Genomic DNA, 16,277 nt, shown 5'->3' with positions numbered 1-16,277 from the left:
GGCAACTGACTGCACTCAGACCAAAGGGGGCTTAATAATTACGCACACCCCACTTTGCAGTTATTTATTTGTAAAAAAAATGTTTGGAATCATGTATGATTTTCGTTCCACTTCTCACATGTACACCACTTTGTATTGGTCTTTCACGTGGAATTCCAATAAAATTGATTCATGTTTGTGGCAGTAATATGACAAAATGTGGCAAACTTCAAGGGGGCCGAATACTTTTGCAAACCACTGTAAAGGAATCTTTTAGTCAGAACTATAACATTGGGAGAAAAAATAATAATTTACAGCATGTACTTATTTTTGTTTCTTGCCGAATGAAAGGGTGTCTATTTACAGTTTTAGATTATCTTAAATCTTTAGTTCCATGACTATTGGATTTGTAGTATGGTGTACACTGTCAGTGACCTTGCATTGCGAGGAGTCCTTGAGGTATCCTTGTAAAAGAGATGTTTAATTTTTATATCTACAGCATTAGATAATAATATGGAAAAGGGAAAAAAGGAGATCTAATGTTCAAAAGCAATCAGATGTCTTATTTTATAAATGATTGCACTGTTCTCCAAGTAAAATGCTATGGTCTTCGACACCATTACAATAATGTCATTTTTATTATACTAGGATTTTTAATAACCTTAGGTGTAATGCGATTGGGGTGACATATTCATTTGTTTATTTTTAAATTTTTCTTTTTAAGCTTGCTTCCTTCATTTATACAGTGCTGCTCTTTAATACAAAATCTAGTTGAGCTCCTGTGTTTATTTCCTAGTCTGTGACAAATAGACTCAGCCAGCGTACAGTAGACGATTAACAAACAGGAAACTGAATGCCTCTTGATTGGGATGAAGCCTTACCACAGGAATTCTCATCTACCCAGACAGCTTTGCAGCAACTAGCGCATAAGCTTAATTGAAACTCAAAGTCATTCAGCTGACACAAACACTACTCTGTTGCCAGGAAAAGGAATGAGGACCTACAGGGATGAAACCTTTTAATATATAATAGTTGATATAGTCTTCAGAGGATGGGTAGATGTGCAGGTAATGTGCAGATAATCTGCAGATAATGTAGAAATTGTTACATCGTGATGCAGATGCAATGATAGTTCTATCGGGCTATCGCATTGATTGTGATGCGTTGCAGCGGGTTCTGCTTCCACTAGCATTACAGAGCAACTGCTATTCACTAACTGCTTTTGAAAATAAATATATCCCTGAGAATCCTATACAATAAAATGCAAGTGTCCCTGCGTCATCAACTGAATGGTTGTGTGTCCCTGGCTTATTTGTACTGAGCATGTGCGCAGCCAGGGCAATTAGGACACAGGCCCGGACCTGACAGTTTGCTGTCTGTGGTTCTCAGAGGTTTTCATTGCATTGTGGGAAATAACAGCTTTTTCCAACTGCCAAGCAAGCAGCTCCCTGTGTGCATATATATCAGACAGTGGTGGTGAACGAGCAAGCAGGACGCGTATGTGCGCGCATTGCGGGGTAGTATTAGCAGCTGTGACCTAGTGCCCATTTTTTAACGTGCAGGCCTTTTTACTAGTCCCCTCCCCTATAAAGAGATTGACTAATCCAAAACCTGTCACTTCTGTCAGATTTGTACTATCTACTGTAAGTGACAGCAACATAGGAGAAAAGTAATTTATGGCTCATTTTACTCTGGAAGAAATGTACTTTTTATTTGTATATGTTTGCACATATTTTAAATTTTACAGTTTTTTTTGCTGTAGTACCCCTTTAACTCTTTCAGGCAGAGAAAGAAAAAAAGGAACACAGCATAGTTATTTGTGTGCTAGGCACTGTACATACCCATGTCTATCTCATCATGTCACACGTCACTTTGGGTATCTTTTAAGATTTAATATACATAAACATTTACTTATGAACACATTTCTGATGGTGTAAACTAATTTGTGTAAGTTTATGTCTTGCAGAAGAATGCTGATGTGTGAATCAGCTCCTAAATTCTTTTGCACTTTGCTGATTTTACAATACCATACACAGTCACAGTCCCAGAAACAGCAGAGTAAGTCAAAAGCATTAAGAAACTTCCTTTATGTGTTTTTCCGTCAAGAGAGTTGTACCGTCCATAAAGCCCTCTTCCACTGCATTGGCAATGGACAGTGTATCTTTTGTCTGAAGGCTTGTTTGGCTCTTGGCTCTTTCATCCCAATTCAAACAATTCCCATTCTGATAGACTGGTTACAGGACCCATAGTAAAAGCTTCTTGATGACCCGGCACACACTGGACACAAGACTTTTAAGGTCTATAGGGATGTTGAATTTGTCCTTGCTTTGCTGTCATTTTTTTTGTTTCCCTTAGTTTTCTGCTTTCCTTCATGTTCAGCAAAATTGACATAAAACAACAAAACGAAGAGCAATGTTTTTTCAATTCCAATCGATTTAATGTTTCTTCTTATATTGTCTACATCTAGAGCTCATTCTGCCATTCACTGCTTTGTTCCAGGATTAGGAGTATGTTTGTCATATCCACACAACGGCAACGTTTTTCAAAACCCTTTGTTTTATTTTCAGAATTTTCTATCTCAGCTTTGTCCGTAATTCAATTAAGAATGAACCTGTAGAAGACCTTATTTAATGCCAAAAAAAAGAGTAAATTGTCTCCATTTGTTGCTGTCCATTGAAATTATTTTAATTATTTTCACATTCCTTTTGTTCATTCCAAAATAACTTTTCATTATTTCAGATCTTTTCAGACAGGGCTTTAGAGGTGGCAAAACACCATACTGTCTTTCTTTTGTTTTTAGATCTTTTAAATTCAGTCAATTTTCTTCATTAATTGTATTGTTTGAAAAATTAAACCAATCCACTCTACACTTTATTTTTCTAAAAATCCATTTCAAGAAATAAAAATTAAGAAAATTAACCAATTCTTCTTGATTAAAAAAAGCATTCAATTTTTCTACACAATGGATCATGCTTACTGAAAAAATGGGGAAAAAAATGAATATTTTTGTTGAATTCAATTGTATATGACCACTATAAGATTTTATCATCTTGTAGTTCCCCTTTTACTACATCAGCTTTCCCATTCTTTTTGTGCTGTAAGGTTTTTTTTTTTTCTGATCCAGTTTTGACTGACTTTAATACTAATGTGCAGACCTTCCACAGTTATTTATGAACTGAGCCAAGCCTTCTCATATTATTCTGATATTCTTTGCTGGCATCAGGCAAAGAATATCTCTGTGGGTCAGAGTGCCCTTAGGCTACTTTCACAGTAGGATGTTGCGTTTGATGCGGCGTTAAGGACGCACAATGTGGCCCTAACGCAACGCATATACACTTTCACAGTGCGACGTTAAAGTCACACCTTAGAAAATGTATTTACTATGGAACGAAAACGGTGCATGCTAGACATTTTATGAAAGAGAAAAAAAAATGACTGAGCATGTGCAACACAAGTAACGCAGCAGATTCATTGCTAAACTCACAGCATGCAGTCATTTCTAATAACGCTACACATTACACACTAACACAACGTGTGCACTGTGAATGTCGTACAGACTTTGCATTTCTGTGCGTTACTCTGCATTAAAACATTTTTTTATTTTTTTTTAACATATCATTTTTATTTTCAAACACCAACACAAGGTATACAAAGAACGTACATAGTATGTACCACCGTGCTCCCACATGTAGGAGATTATAACAGCATTGTTACGCACATACTGCACCTTCCAACAATCAAAATGGTAAAATGTACTAGCAACCTGCATGAGTGGGAAACACAGACAGACAGCAGCAGCAGCAGGAGGAATGGAGGAGTAATGAGAGTAGCTATTGTTGGACGTAATAGCTGGTGGCAGAGTGGCAGCAGAAGGTAAATCTGTGTACCCTTGGCAGTGGGAAACACAGACAGGCAGCAGCAGCAGCAGGAGGAATGGAGGAGTAGTGTGAGTGTGGCAGCAGGTAGGTAGGCAGCGTGACATAATGCCCTGGTACCTAGTGTTGATACCAGGGCTGTAAATAAACACAACAGGAGGTCCCAGACAGCGGTCGTGCAGCCCACATCGTGTCCAATACACAACTCGGACAACACAGTTTTCAACCCGGACACCTCTAAAAATAATATCACAAAGTATTAATAAAAAGGCTGGCTTAGTGAGCAGGAGCCAGGAGGTGGTAAAGGGTGGTAAGGCACATTAACGATGGTTCTTCCGGCAGCCAGTTCATGTCCCCCTCTCGCGGACAACAGGGGCCAGGAACTCGCCTTCCACCCACGCCTGGTTCATCTTGAGAAACGTCAGTCTGTCCACAGACTTGTGAGACAGACGTGAGCGTTTCTCGGTGACCACGCCACCAGCTGCACTGAAGCAGCGCTCGGACAGCACGCTGGAAGGGGGGCAGGACAGCACTTCCAGGGCGTACTGCGCCAGCTCGCTCCAGATCTCCAGGCGCTTGACCCAATACTCCATGGGATCAACAGGGGCATCGCTGTCAAGCCCGCTGTAGGACCCCATGTAGTCAGCCACCATTCGGGTCAGGCGCTGGCTGTGACCGGAGGAGGATGCTGCTGCATGCACCTCCTCTCTAGTCACTGCTGCCGGAGCCTCTACAGTCCTGTAGAGCTCGTTGCTGAGAGACAGCAGGTCTGTGGGGAGCTTGCTGCTGGATGCAGGCACCTGCTGCTGCCTCTGTGCTGGCTGGACAGTGGGGGTGGAAGGCTGGGGGAAGGCTTCCTCGAAGCGCTCAACAAGGGCCTGCTGCAAGCTCCTTATTTGTTGCGCTGGGTCTCCTCCTGCAGGCGGCAGGAACTGGCTCAACTTCCCCTTGAGGCGTGGGTCCAACATCATGCTGATCCAGATGTCCTCCCTCTGCTTCATCTGGATCACCCTGGGGTCCTTGCGCAGGCACGTCAGCATGTGCGCTGCCATTGGGAAGAGGCGGGCCACGTGTGCTGGCACATCGACGGCAGTGCTGTCCTCATCCTCCTCCTCTGCCGCCTCATCCTCTCTCCACCCCCGCACCAACTCAGCTGCGCTGTGCTGATCCCCCTCATCAGCAGCAAGGTCAGGGACCTCCACCAAGTCCTCCTCCTCCTCCCCCTCAGAGGTGGACTGTGCAGCTGCTGCTGGTCCAAGGCTGCCGCTCACTGTTCCAGCAAAGCATCGAGGGCCCTGTTCAGCAGACAAACCAGGGGCACCCACTCGCAGACCATAGCATGGTCCCTGCTCACCATGTTAGTGGCCTGCAGAAAGGGAGCCAGCACTAAGCACACCTGCTGCATGTGCCTCCAGTCATCATCGGGGACGATGGACGGGATGTTGCTGGTCTTGTCCCTTCTCTGAGTGGCGTAAACAGTGGCCTGGGCAAGGTACTGGTTGACAGTGTGCTTCTGTTCAACCAGACGCTCCAACATCGCCAGGGTGGAGTTCCAGCGAGTTGGAACGTCAAGGATCAGCCGATGGCGTGGCAGCTCCAGCTCCTTTTGCACATCTTCCAGGCTCGCACAGGCTGCAGCCGAGCGCAGGAAGTGACGCACAACGTTCCTTGCCGTTTCCAGCAGTTCGCTCATCCCCTGGTAGGTGTGCAAGAACTTCTGCACCACCAGGTTCAGCACGTGGGCAAGACAGGGGATGAGGGTCAGGTTTCCCCTGTCAATTGCGGCAACCAGATTGGCCCCATTGTCGGCCACCACCTCTCCGACTCTGAGGCCTCTGGGGGTCAGCCAAATCCTCTTCTGCTCCTGGAGTTTGGCCAACACATGGGTTGCCGTCAGTTTGGTCTTCCCAAGGCTGACCAAGTGCAGCAGCGCTTGGCAGTGGCGGGCCTTCACGCTGCTGCTGAGGTGGGGGGTTTGGCCAGGTGTGCCGGAGGATGGCAGAGGATCGGAGGAACCTGCTGCAGTTCCCCTGACCTTGCGGGATGGCACCACCCACTGTGTTGCTGCTGCTGCTGTGCCCGCTGCTGCTCTCCCATCCTCACCCCCTTCCACCAAGCTGACCCAGTGGACAGTGAAGGACAGGTAGCGGCCTGTCCCGAAGCGGCTGCTCCAGGAGTCCATGGTGACGTGGACCCTTTCACCAACCGCGTGCTCCAGCCCTCGCTCCACATTGGCCATCACAAAGCGGTGCAGTGCAGGAATGGCCTTGCGGGCGAAAAAGTGTCTGCTGGGGAGCTGCCAGTCTGGGGCTGCACAAGCAAGCAGCGCACGCATGTCGCTCCCCTCCTGCACGAGCGTGTACGGCAGGAGTTGGGAGCACATGGCCCGTGCCAGCAAGCCGTTCAGCTGACGCACGCGACGGCTGCTGGGAGGCAGAGCCCTAACCACCCCCTGGAAGGACTCGCTCAAAAGGCTCTGGCGTGGCCTTTTGCTGGCACGGGAATCAGCGGACACAGCAGAGGAGGCCACTGAGGACTGGCTGCCAGAACAGGCCTCAGTGTCGGCGGCAGGAGTTGCAGAGGGGGGAGGAGCAGTGCGTTTCCGCACTCCTGCTGGTGCTGCTGGAGGAGCAGGAGGGCGGGTGGCTGCTGTTGCTGCTGCTGCTGCTGCTGAAGGCTGTGCAGTGATGGGTGTGGTGCCACTGCCAGCACCAGATGCCTTCAGCCTCTGGAACTCCTCATGCTGGTGGAAATGTTTCGCAGCAAGGTGGGTGATGAGCGAGCTGGTGCTGAACTTTAAGGGGTCTGCACCTCTGCTCAACTTCCGCTGACAGTGGTTGCAAGTGGCGTACTTGCTGTACACTGTGGGCATGGTGAAAAATCGCCAGATTGGTGACAAAAACAACCCCCTACGGCCTGGAGCCGCTGCTGCCTGTCTCCCTGTGGTGGTTGGGGCGGGGGCTTGGGTGCGGCTGGTGGTGGTACTGGCAGATGCTGCTGCTGCTGAGCCTGAGACACCAGCAGGCTGTGGGACCTGCCTACTGCTGCCAATGCTTGCAATGATGCGCCTCCTTGCAAGGCCCACAAGCGCATCCTCCTCCTCCTCCTCAGAGCTGCTGATGACGACATCCCCTGGAGCTGGTGGCACCCAGTCTTTGTCTGTCACCGTGTCATCATCATCATCCCCCTCCTGAAACATGTCCTGCTGGGATGATTACCCCCCAAACTCCTCTCCTGATGCATGGATGGGCTGTTTGACTGTCGCCACAGTCTTGCTGTCCAATCCCTCCTCCCCCAAAGTGCCCATCAGCATCTCCTCCTCAAGATCGCCAACAACAGCAGACAATTTACTCATGATGCCTGGGGTCAAAAGACTGCTGAATGACAAGTCGGCGACTGACGGTGAACTGGCCTCCTCCCCAGGCCCTGCTGGGCGGCTACTGCGAACAGGGGTGGTGGTGGTGGTGGTGAGGGTGGAGGCCTCGGATGCAGAGCTGATGGCGGGCTGCTCATCCTCCGTCATCAGTTGCACCACAGTGTCTGCATCCTTTTCCTCAATGGGACGTTTCCGACCCGGCTGGAGGAAAATAGGAGCAGGTACTACACGCTGCTGCTGCTGCTGCTGTGTCTCTGCAGCGTGAGTTGCTCCTGCTGGGCGGCGCCCAAGGCGTCCACGGCCAGGGGCTGTAGGAGGAATGTTAGCCACTGACGCAGCTGCTGCTGCTGCGGAACTGTGCATGGTGGCACGGCCGCGGCTTGCCACAATGCTGCTCCCTCTCCTCTTGATTCCCTTGCTGCCCTTCCCCTTGCCCAAACCGCGCTGGCTGCCACTTACAGACATCTTTGATGTTTTGGGCGTAAACAAAAAAGTTTTTTAAAAGGGCGGGTGAAAAAGTGGGGTACTTTAATGGAGTGGGTTGGTGGGTGAGGTGACACTAATCACTAAGTGATTAGATCGCTAAGTGATTACTAGTACAGTACTAATACAAAATACAATAATTCAGTAATCAGTATAAGTGTGAACAGTGAACAGTGAGTGTGTCCCCTAGTACACTAACTAGAAAATACAATAATCAGTAGTAATCAGATTAAGTAGAAGGAAATAGAGTGAGTGTGTGTACTGAGTGCACGCACACACACACGCAGGAGCTAGCCTATGAACAGTGACTGAGTGTCCCTAGTAGTAAGTAGTAATGAAGTGTACAACTAGAAATTACAATAATCAGTAGTAACCAGAAGGAAATAGAGTGTGTGTACTGACAGTGCACGCACACACACACGCAGCGCAGGAGCTAACATATGAACAGTGACTGAGTGTCCCTAGTAGTAAGTAGTTAGTAAGTAAAACTAGAAATTACAATAATCAATAGTAATCAGAAGGAAATAGAGTGTGTGTGTGTACTGTGCACGCACACACGCAGGAGCTATGAACAAACAGTGACAGTGAGTGTCCTAGTACAGTTACTACAAAATACAATCACTCAGTAGTAAAGGTAGGACAGCAGAAACACTGGTATAATAAACTAACAGAGGACAGTCACAGGAGGACAGCTGCCCACACAGGCAAGGCCCTGAGGCCTAAAGCAGTGTAAGCTTGCCTGCAGCAGCTGTGTCTGTCTCTATGTAACACACAAGCTACTAACTAAAATACAATGTCTATCTAACTAACAACAATATAGGTGTGTATAGGAGGTGTATGTGAGCAAAAACGCTAGGTAGTTGACCACAATAAAGCTCTTGCTAAGCCAAAGCACAAAGGAGCAGATCTCTCTCTGTACAAAGTCAGGCAAGGACAGAAAAACGGAACATGGCGGCCGCTATTTATAGGGTAGGGGCTGGCCAGGGTCCCCCTCTGTGATTGGCTGCCGTCAGAGGGCCTGGGAGCCCTCTGATTGGCTCTAAGGACATCAATCTGGGCTATGACGCTATTCGAGCTCGGTATTCGAGCTCGAATAGCGCTGTTAGCTCGAATAGCTCGAATAGTGAATGGGCTATTCGAGTTCACTCGAATAGCCCATTCGAGTAGCTGCAGCTATTCGAGCTCGGTATTCGGCTCGAATAGCTGAAAAAGAGCTCGAATATTCGAGCTACTCGAATATTCGAGCTCTGCTGAGCACCACTGTGTGAGACTCAGCAAGTTCAGAGGCCCTTGAGATGTTTTTCTAAATGCTCACCATTGCAACAGCAACTTCCATGTGTATGGTGTTGGGGTCACAGGGGACCAAAATTGCCCTCATAAGAACCTAAAAGCCAATGCTTCGGGGAGAAATGAGAGAATTCCTTAAATAAGTCAGTGTTCTCTCCACAATTAAAAATCAAGTTCCCAATCTAGATTTGCTGTAATATCTATTCTGGTCACAATCCTTTTCTGGATTCTGGTTCTGCAGAACTTCTGTCGGTAGCTTGTGTCTGAACATCATGTGTGAGAGCTGCCCATTTTTGGTCCTCTGGTGGTCTCTGTTATTAGAGCTTCACTCAGCAGCAGCTTGTATCTGAACATCATATTCCAGAGGTCCCCACTTTTTGTCCTCCAGGTGACCAATAACCAATATGCTATTGAATTACTCCATATACATAGGACTCTATACTTGCTTCATTCCTAAGAATTTTAGCTCTGTCCTGTTATTATTATTATTTAGTATTTACATAGCGCCGACATCTTCCATCGCGCTGTACAGAGCGTGTTGTCACTGAACTGTTCCTTGGAGGGGCTCACAATCTAATCCCTACCATAGTCCTATGTATGTATTGTGTAGTGTATGTATCGTAGTCTAGGGCCAATTTAGGGGGAAGCTAATTAACTTGTCTGTATGTTTTTGGGATATGGGAGGAAACCGGAGTACCCAGAGGAAACCCACGCAGAAACGGGGAGAACATACAAACTCCTTGCAGATTTTGACCTGGCTGGGATTTAAACCGTGGACTCACCGTTGCAAGGCGATATCGCTAACCACTATGTCACCGTGCTGCCCACTACGCCACAATGCTGCCCTGTTGAGGCTGCCCTGCCTCTAGAATCATGTCCTAGTCCTCTCTTAGGCCAAATTTGGTTTTATGAATGGATTCTTCTGGTTTTACCAGTCTGTTTAGCAGTCACCGAACCAGAAGCTGGGCTGCTGCAGCCACACATGGGATTTGTCTTAAGCAAAAAGCAAGTCATCTTTCTGATTGATACTTTTCTATGACCTTTTGGATGACATTCTGATCTACTCCCAAGTTCTGCCTAGTCACTGAAATCATGGACAGTTCTGCAGTGCATCTATGCCAAGCTTCAGAAATGTTTGGTTGAACTTTCAGAAGTTATTTTTTAGATATATATTCTAAGCTGAAAGTTGGTGCATGGATTCTGCTAAGCTTTTTTCTGTTCTGAATTTGCTGCATCTTCTGGGATCAAAAGATAATCCAAGGTTTTTCAGTGATGCCAATTGTTATTGTCAATACATTGACCACTTGCCGACCACACGCTTATACCGTGCGTAGGCAAAGTGGCAGCTGCAGGACCAGCGACGCATTTCTGCGTCGCCGGCTGCAGGCTAATTAATCAGGAAGCAGCCGCTCACGTGAGCGGCTGCTTCCTGTCAATTCATGGCGGGGGTCTCCGTGAATAGCCTGCGGGCCGCCGATCGCGGCTCGCAGGCTAAATGTAAACACAAGCGGAAATAATCCGCTTTCTTTACATTGTACAGCGCTGCTGCGCAGCAGCGCCGTAAGGCAGATCGGCGATCCCCGGCCAATCAGCGGCCGGGGATCGCCGCCATGTGACAGGGGACAGCCTGTCACTGGCTGCACAGGACGGATAGCGTCCTGTGCAGCCCGGATCACCAGGGGGGCCAGGTAAGAGAGGGAGGGGGGGATTTCGCCACGGAGGGGGGCTTTGAGGTGCCCCCCCCCCCCGCAACACCCGGCAGGCAGGAGCGATCAGACCCCCCCAGCACATCATCCCCCTAGTGGGGAAAAAAGGGGGGCGATCTAGTCGCTCTGCCTGCACCCTGATCTGTGCTGGGGGCTGCAGAGCCCACCCAGCACAGATCAGCTAAAACAGCGCTGGTCCTTAAGGGGGGGTAAAGGGTGGGTCCTCAAGTGGTTAAAGACTATTAGTAAAAAGCAAATGTAATAAAGTGTACAGATATGCTAGTAAACAGCAAACATAATACAATGCATTGATACTGTATGCTTGTATCGCTCAAGTCAGAGCTCTGACTTGAGCGTTACTAGCATATCTATGCACTTTATTTAAATTGCTTGGGTTTTGGTGGGTGTAATATGTTTGTTTGCTGTTTACTTTTGCACCCTGATGAAGCCTATATGGTAAAACATGTAGGTCATTAGCACATTTGTATAGCACTTTATGTTAACCCCAGTAGCTAGCTCATTTTGATCTGGTTTTAAGTACCCAATTAGTCACATGATAGGGGAGAGGGAACTAGCTTTGTTGGGGATTCACAGATTCCTCTGGAATTCCCCACCAGTGTTTTTTACTCCCCTTATTGACTCTTTATATGTAGGTCCCTAGCCAGAATCTCTTGTACCATTAGAGATAGTAACTTATGTGTATGTGCCACATGTCCATGTTTTATTGACCTAATGTAATGATTGGTGTCAGCACGCAGAGAGAATCTGATTATTGGTGATCTGCAGTATCACCAAGAATACAGATATATACCTGATTATTGATGATCTGCAGAATCACAGATAATACAGATATATTGCTAACCTCTGGACACCTGAAGCGTGTAAGTGTTTGGTGTAACAGTAGAAATTGGACCACCGGGGTAGCAGGTGGTCCAATAAGTAGAGACAGACTCTACTGCAGTCAAAGACTCCAGGAGAAGGAGACCCTGACTGGTATTGCAGCAGTGCCCCCTCTGAGGAGCAGGGGGCCCCTGCAGGAGGGTTGAGCACCCAAGGGGTGGGTGACAACCAGAAAGGTCGGGCAGGCCGGGTCGGCAACACACTGACAGATAAGTGCAAGACAGAAGGCTGATTCGGTATCCAAGGCAAGCAGGGTTTGGCAACGGAATATCAGATGTGCAAGGTACCGAATCAGAGATCAGAGGAGCAGTCAAGAAAGCAATAAGTCATAACAGATATCAAACAATGCCTAGTCTGGGTGTGAGGTCCGTGGTATCTACACTCTGGAACTAGTCTGAGGTATAACAAGTTCCCTAGTCTGGGTGTGAGGTCCGTGGTCTCTACACCCTGGAACTAGTCTGATGTATAACAGAATGGTAATACAAGTTCCCTAGTCTGGGTGTGAGATCCGTGGTCTCTACACCCTGGAACTGGTCTAATGAATAACACAGATGATACACAGTATTCCTAGTCTGGGGTGTGAGGTCCGTGGTCTCTACACCCTGGAGCTGGTCTAATGAATAACACAGATGATACACAGTATTCCTAGTCTGGGGTGTGAGGTTTGTGGGCTCAACACCCTGGAACTGGTCTAATAAATAACACAGATGATACACAGTATTCCTAGTCTGGGGTGTGAGGTCTGTGGTCTCTACACCCTGGAACTCGTCTAAGGAATAACACAGATGATACACAGTATTCCTAGTCTGGGGTGTGAGGTCCGTGGTCTCTACACCCTGGAACTGGTCTAAGGAATAACACAGATGATACACAGTATTCCTAGTCTGGGGTGTGAGGTCCGTGGTCTCTACACCCTGGAACTGGTCTAATGAATAACACAGATAATACACAGTAACTGGCTAAGTGTGGATTCCCAGGTCCACCTGGTTCCACCACACTGAAAGATCTGACTGAGGTCTGAGTGCTAACACATAGGAATTCGCAACGCCAGACAACCAGCAACTGAACAGCGAGAGATATATATAGTGAAGCGCTCCCCAGCGCCGCCCAGCTCCCATCAACCAATCAAGTGCTGAGCAGGGATCAGCTGACCGCCTCGATCAGCTGACCCTTCTCCTATTGGTATAAAGAGCCTGTCTTGCGGCGCGCGCGCACGTAGCTCTCCATTTGTGTGCACTACTGGGTCCAGACAAACCAGACGCATGTTGCTGCGGAGAAACCGCCACTCTGTGCGTGGAGACCGCCGCCTCACTGTCAGAAGGCGCGGCGGCTTCTCCGCAATTCGTCACACCTAATAAATGTTACGTTTTAATAGTGTCCACAGGGCATAATCGCCGTTGGGGAATACATTCTTCATGATATATGAAAGGGGCAAAGAGAGGAAATGGAATGTTTTTTTCATGATAACCACTATTCAAAACAAATATTGAGGTGATCATTACCACTTAAGCATCAATAAAGAGCAAATGCACCCACTGGGCCCCTCAGATCCAAGGTCCCTGGTACAGGCACAATCTCTGCATCACCTATTGCTACTCTTCTGTCTATAACTAATTTAGATCACTGCCAGCAGTTGGTTATGCTGGAATGCTTGGAGGTTCCAGCCATCATCCACCCTATGGAATGTGGTGGCTTAGGCGTTGCACTTTGTCCATGTCCTAGGCAAGTGGGCTGGTTACATGGAGGGTTTACTTTCCTACTTGTGAGTACCATAAGACAATCCTACTGATCAAAATGTTTTCATTATTGAGAGCAGAAATTACATCATTAAGAAGTTTTAGAACCCCTCTAGTGGTACACCTTGTGCCCAATTAGCTGAATTGCTGAGATCAAAAGGATTGCAATGGCCCAGTTGATATTCTCTGAACAGGGCCATTTGCCAAATAAATCCCTTAGTACATATATACGCTGAGCACGGGGGCAGGGAGCAGGAGGACACAGGGGGACAGAACATTTTCCATAGATGGCGCAAGTCCGAATGTACTATTCAGACTATAAGACGCACTGATCTTTTCTCCCCACTTTTGAGGGCAAAAAAGTGCATCTTATAGTCCGAAAAATATTGTCTCAAGTCTCTGGTTTCTCACAGACTGCTTCATCTTTTCCTTCAGGATTTTCCTGATTTGTTGTTTTCATTCTACTATCCTCATAAGCCTTGAAAGGCTTATTACAGACAAGCACACCGTTGGTGGAATGTTATGACCACTATGTTCACAGTGAGGATTGTTTATTTATGATGATGTGTAGATTTTGGCTTGTGCCAAACAAAGTGTTTAGATTAATGGCAAACAGCTCAATTACAATCTCATCAGACCATTTAGCCTCCTTCCAGCCAACAGCAAGACAGACCACATGCTATAAAATGGCTTTGATGAATATGCCAAATCAAAGAGCTAACATTTTCCTTGATTAGCTATGACCAAGCAAGGACCAGCAGGTCTAAAATGTGAAAGCTCTGAGATTTGGCATGTTCTATAATGCCATTTAGTGTGTGTGTGTATCATTTTGCTGTTTGGTGGTGAGGATATGGACTCCCAGCCCAGCACTTCTTTGACTCCCCACTTAAGAGGATCATATCTAGGTTTTGAGAATTTTCTTCTTTTTTTCTTCCAGCTGACTTGAGAGCCTACCACAAGGCTTCTAGCACACTGTAGGAAAGCTGCCGCGTGAGATTTAGTTAAGAGTTGCTTTGCTTTCACTTGTCTTTCACAAAAATGTAACAGATGACTGTATACACACCTTCCAACCTCAGCCAATGAGGCTTGTAGCTTATTGAGAATATTCCATAGATTTCTTGCTGGCCTCCTTTACTAGTCTACTTCTAGATCGCTAATAAAATTGGATGTATAGTATGAGAGCCAACCGGTTTTGAATGCTATGAGCAGATTGTGTAGGTAAGCTCTCATACTACATGGAGGTGGAAAATTTGCCAATCATTGGCCAATCAAAAATGGATGTGGACCTTTACTCTTTAGTGATGGTCTGATCTTGACAGTTATAACTGTGTTATACATTTTCTATTTCATAATGATTAATTTAATTGTACTTGTTACTGACTTGACTTGCTTCTGTCCAGTTCACTAATTTGTAAATTTGAGCCAGATTTCTATGAGTTTGCCTGGAGTAATCTTTCACCTTCATGGTTTAAGTTTTGGCACGGTGCTGACTCTGACATGAAAGAATATCTATTTCTGTTGACTAGTGTAAAAAAAAAGTTATTTCCACCGTGGGTCAATGTTCAATGTGAATAAAATCAAAATCAAAACTTCAAAGGGAGGGAATCAATGTATATGTACTGTGCCTGCCGTAAGCTCATGAATCATATGGTTTTATTTATCAAGAGTCTAATAGGAAGTCATGTAATTAATGCAAAAGTGTAAACTGAACTAAATGCAAACAATATGAACTGTAAATTGATATAAAATGTCCTTAGAAAAGAATGTGGGACTTAAACAAAGATAACGAGACCTAGAACAAAGTGTGCATCCACAACATGTGTATAGATGTTATCAAACCAAACTAATGAAAAGACTGTTGTTCTGAACTAATAAGAACAATGTGCACCAGCTTTTTTCAGAACCGGTAATCATACTGCACATATATACATAGTGGTGATTGTAATGTGCTATTTATGATTTCACAAACTTTTGTGTAATTCTTGCAATTAGGATTATGATTGTATTAGGAAAATTGCAATCACAAAAAAACGTATGTGACATTTTGCTTGATTAGGATTATACACAAATTTTGTGTAATTACGATTGTTTTCATGATTACATTTTTGTAATTATTAACATTTTTTAATTATGAGTAATTTTTGGGATGAGTTTCTGTGTAAAACACCAAATTACGATTTTGTGTTACCCGTAATTTTGTGTAATTTTTTTTGTTTGACAAGAAGTTACAGAATTATGAGTAACACTAAATTACGACTCGAAATGATGAATAACAAAATTACGCATTACAAATTTTCTGATAATTACGAATTACAATTTTGTGTTGTAATTGCAAATTCCATGTCGTTATTACAAAAATGCTAAATTTTGGCTCATCACTACCAATACATCTAGGATAGACTAAGTATTATACTGTATCTACTTTGTTTCTTAGTTACCTTGTAAATGCTACATTTGCAGGTCAGACTGAGTATTAGGTTTGTAAGGATTAAGTAAACAAGGAATTGTATCATAAATCATAAAATGTTGTCATAAATACCTCTCAACACTTGAAGGTATAGCAAACATCTTTGCAAGAACCCTTTTTATATCGTGTTGCAATTAATGCATCTAAATGACATTTTAAAAAAAATCCGTCCAGGCAAAGCAATATGTGTCACCCTCAAACCTGAAGTGTCTTGCTGCTTATGCCTGTTCTTAATAATAATAAAAATAAGTAATCACTAACCCTGTGACATTTTCCCCATTATAACAGACTAGGAACTCCAAGGAACTCTCTCATCATTTCATTCTGGACTCCTTATTCATCGTCCCAGAGCAAAGTCTCCCTCTAGCAACACATAAGGGATGCAAAATAAAAAATAAAGCCTTTATTGCTTCATTACTTGCTAGATAGATATAGCAGATGTGATTGTTATTATTATTACTGATGTAT

Source organism: Hyperolius riggenbachi, chromosome 2, assembly GCF_040937935.1.
Source record: "Hyperolius riggenbachi isolate aHypRig1 chromosome 2, aHypRig1.pri, whole genome shotgun sequence".
In the NCBI taxonomy this organism is placed as follows: domain Eukaryota; kingdom Metazoa; phylum Chordata; class Amphibia; order Anura; family Hyperoliidae; genus Hyperolius; species Hyperolius riggenbachi.
This window is presented reverse-complemented; position numbering follows the sequence as displayed.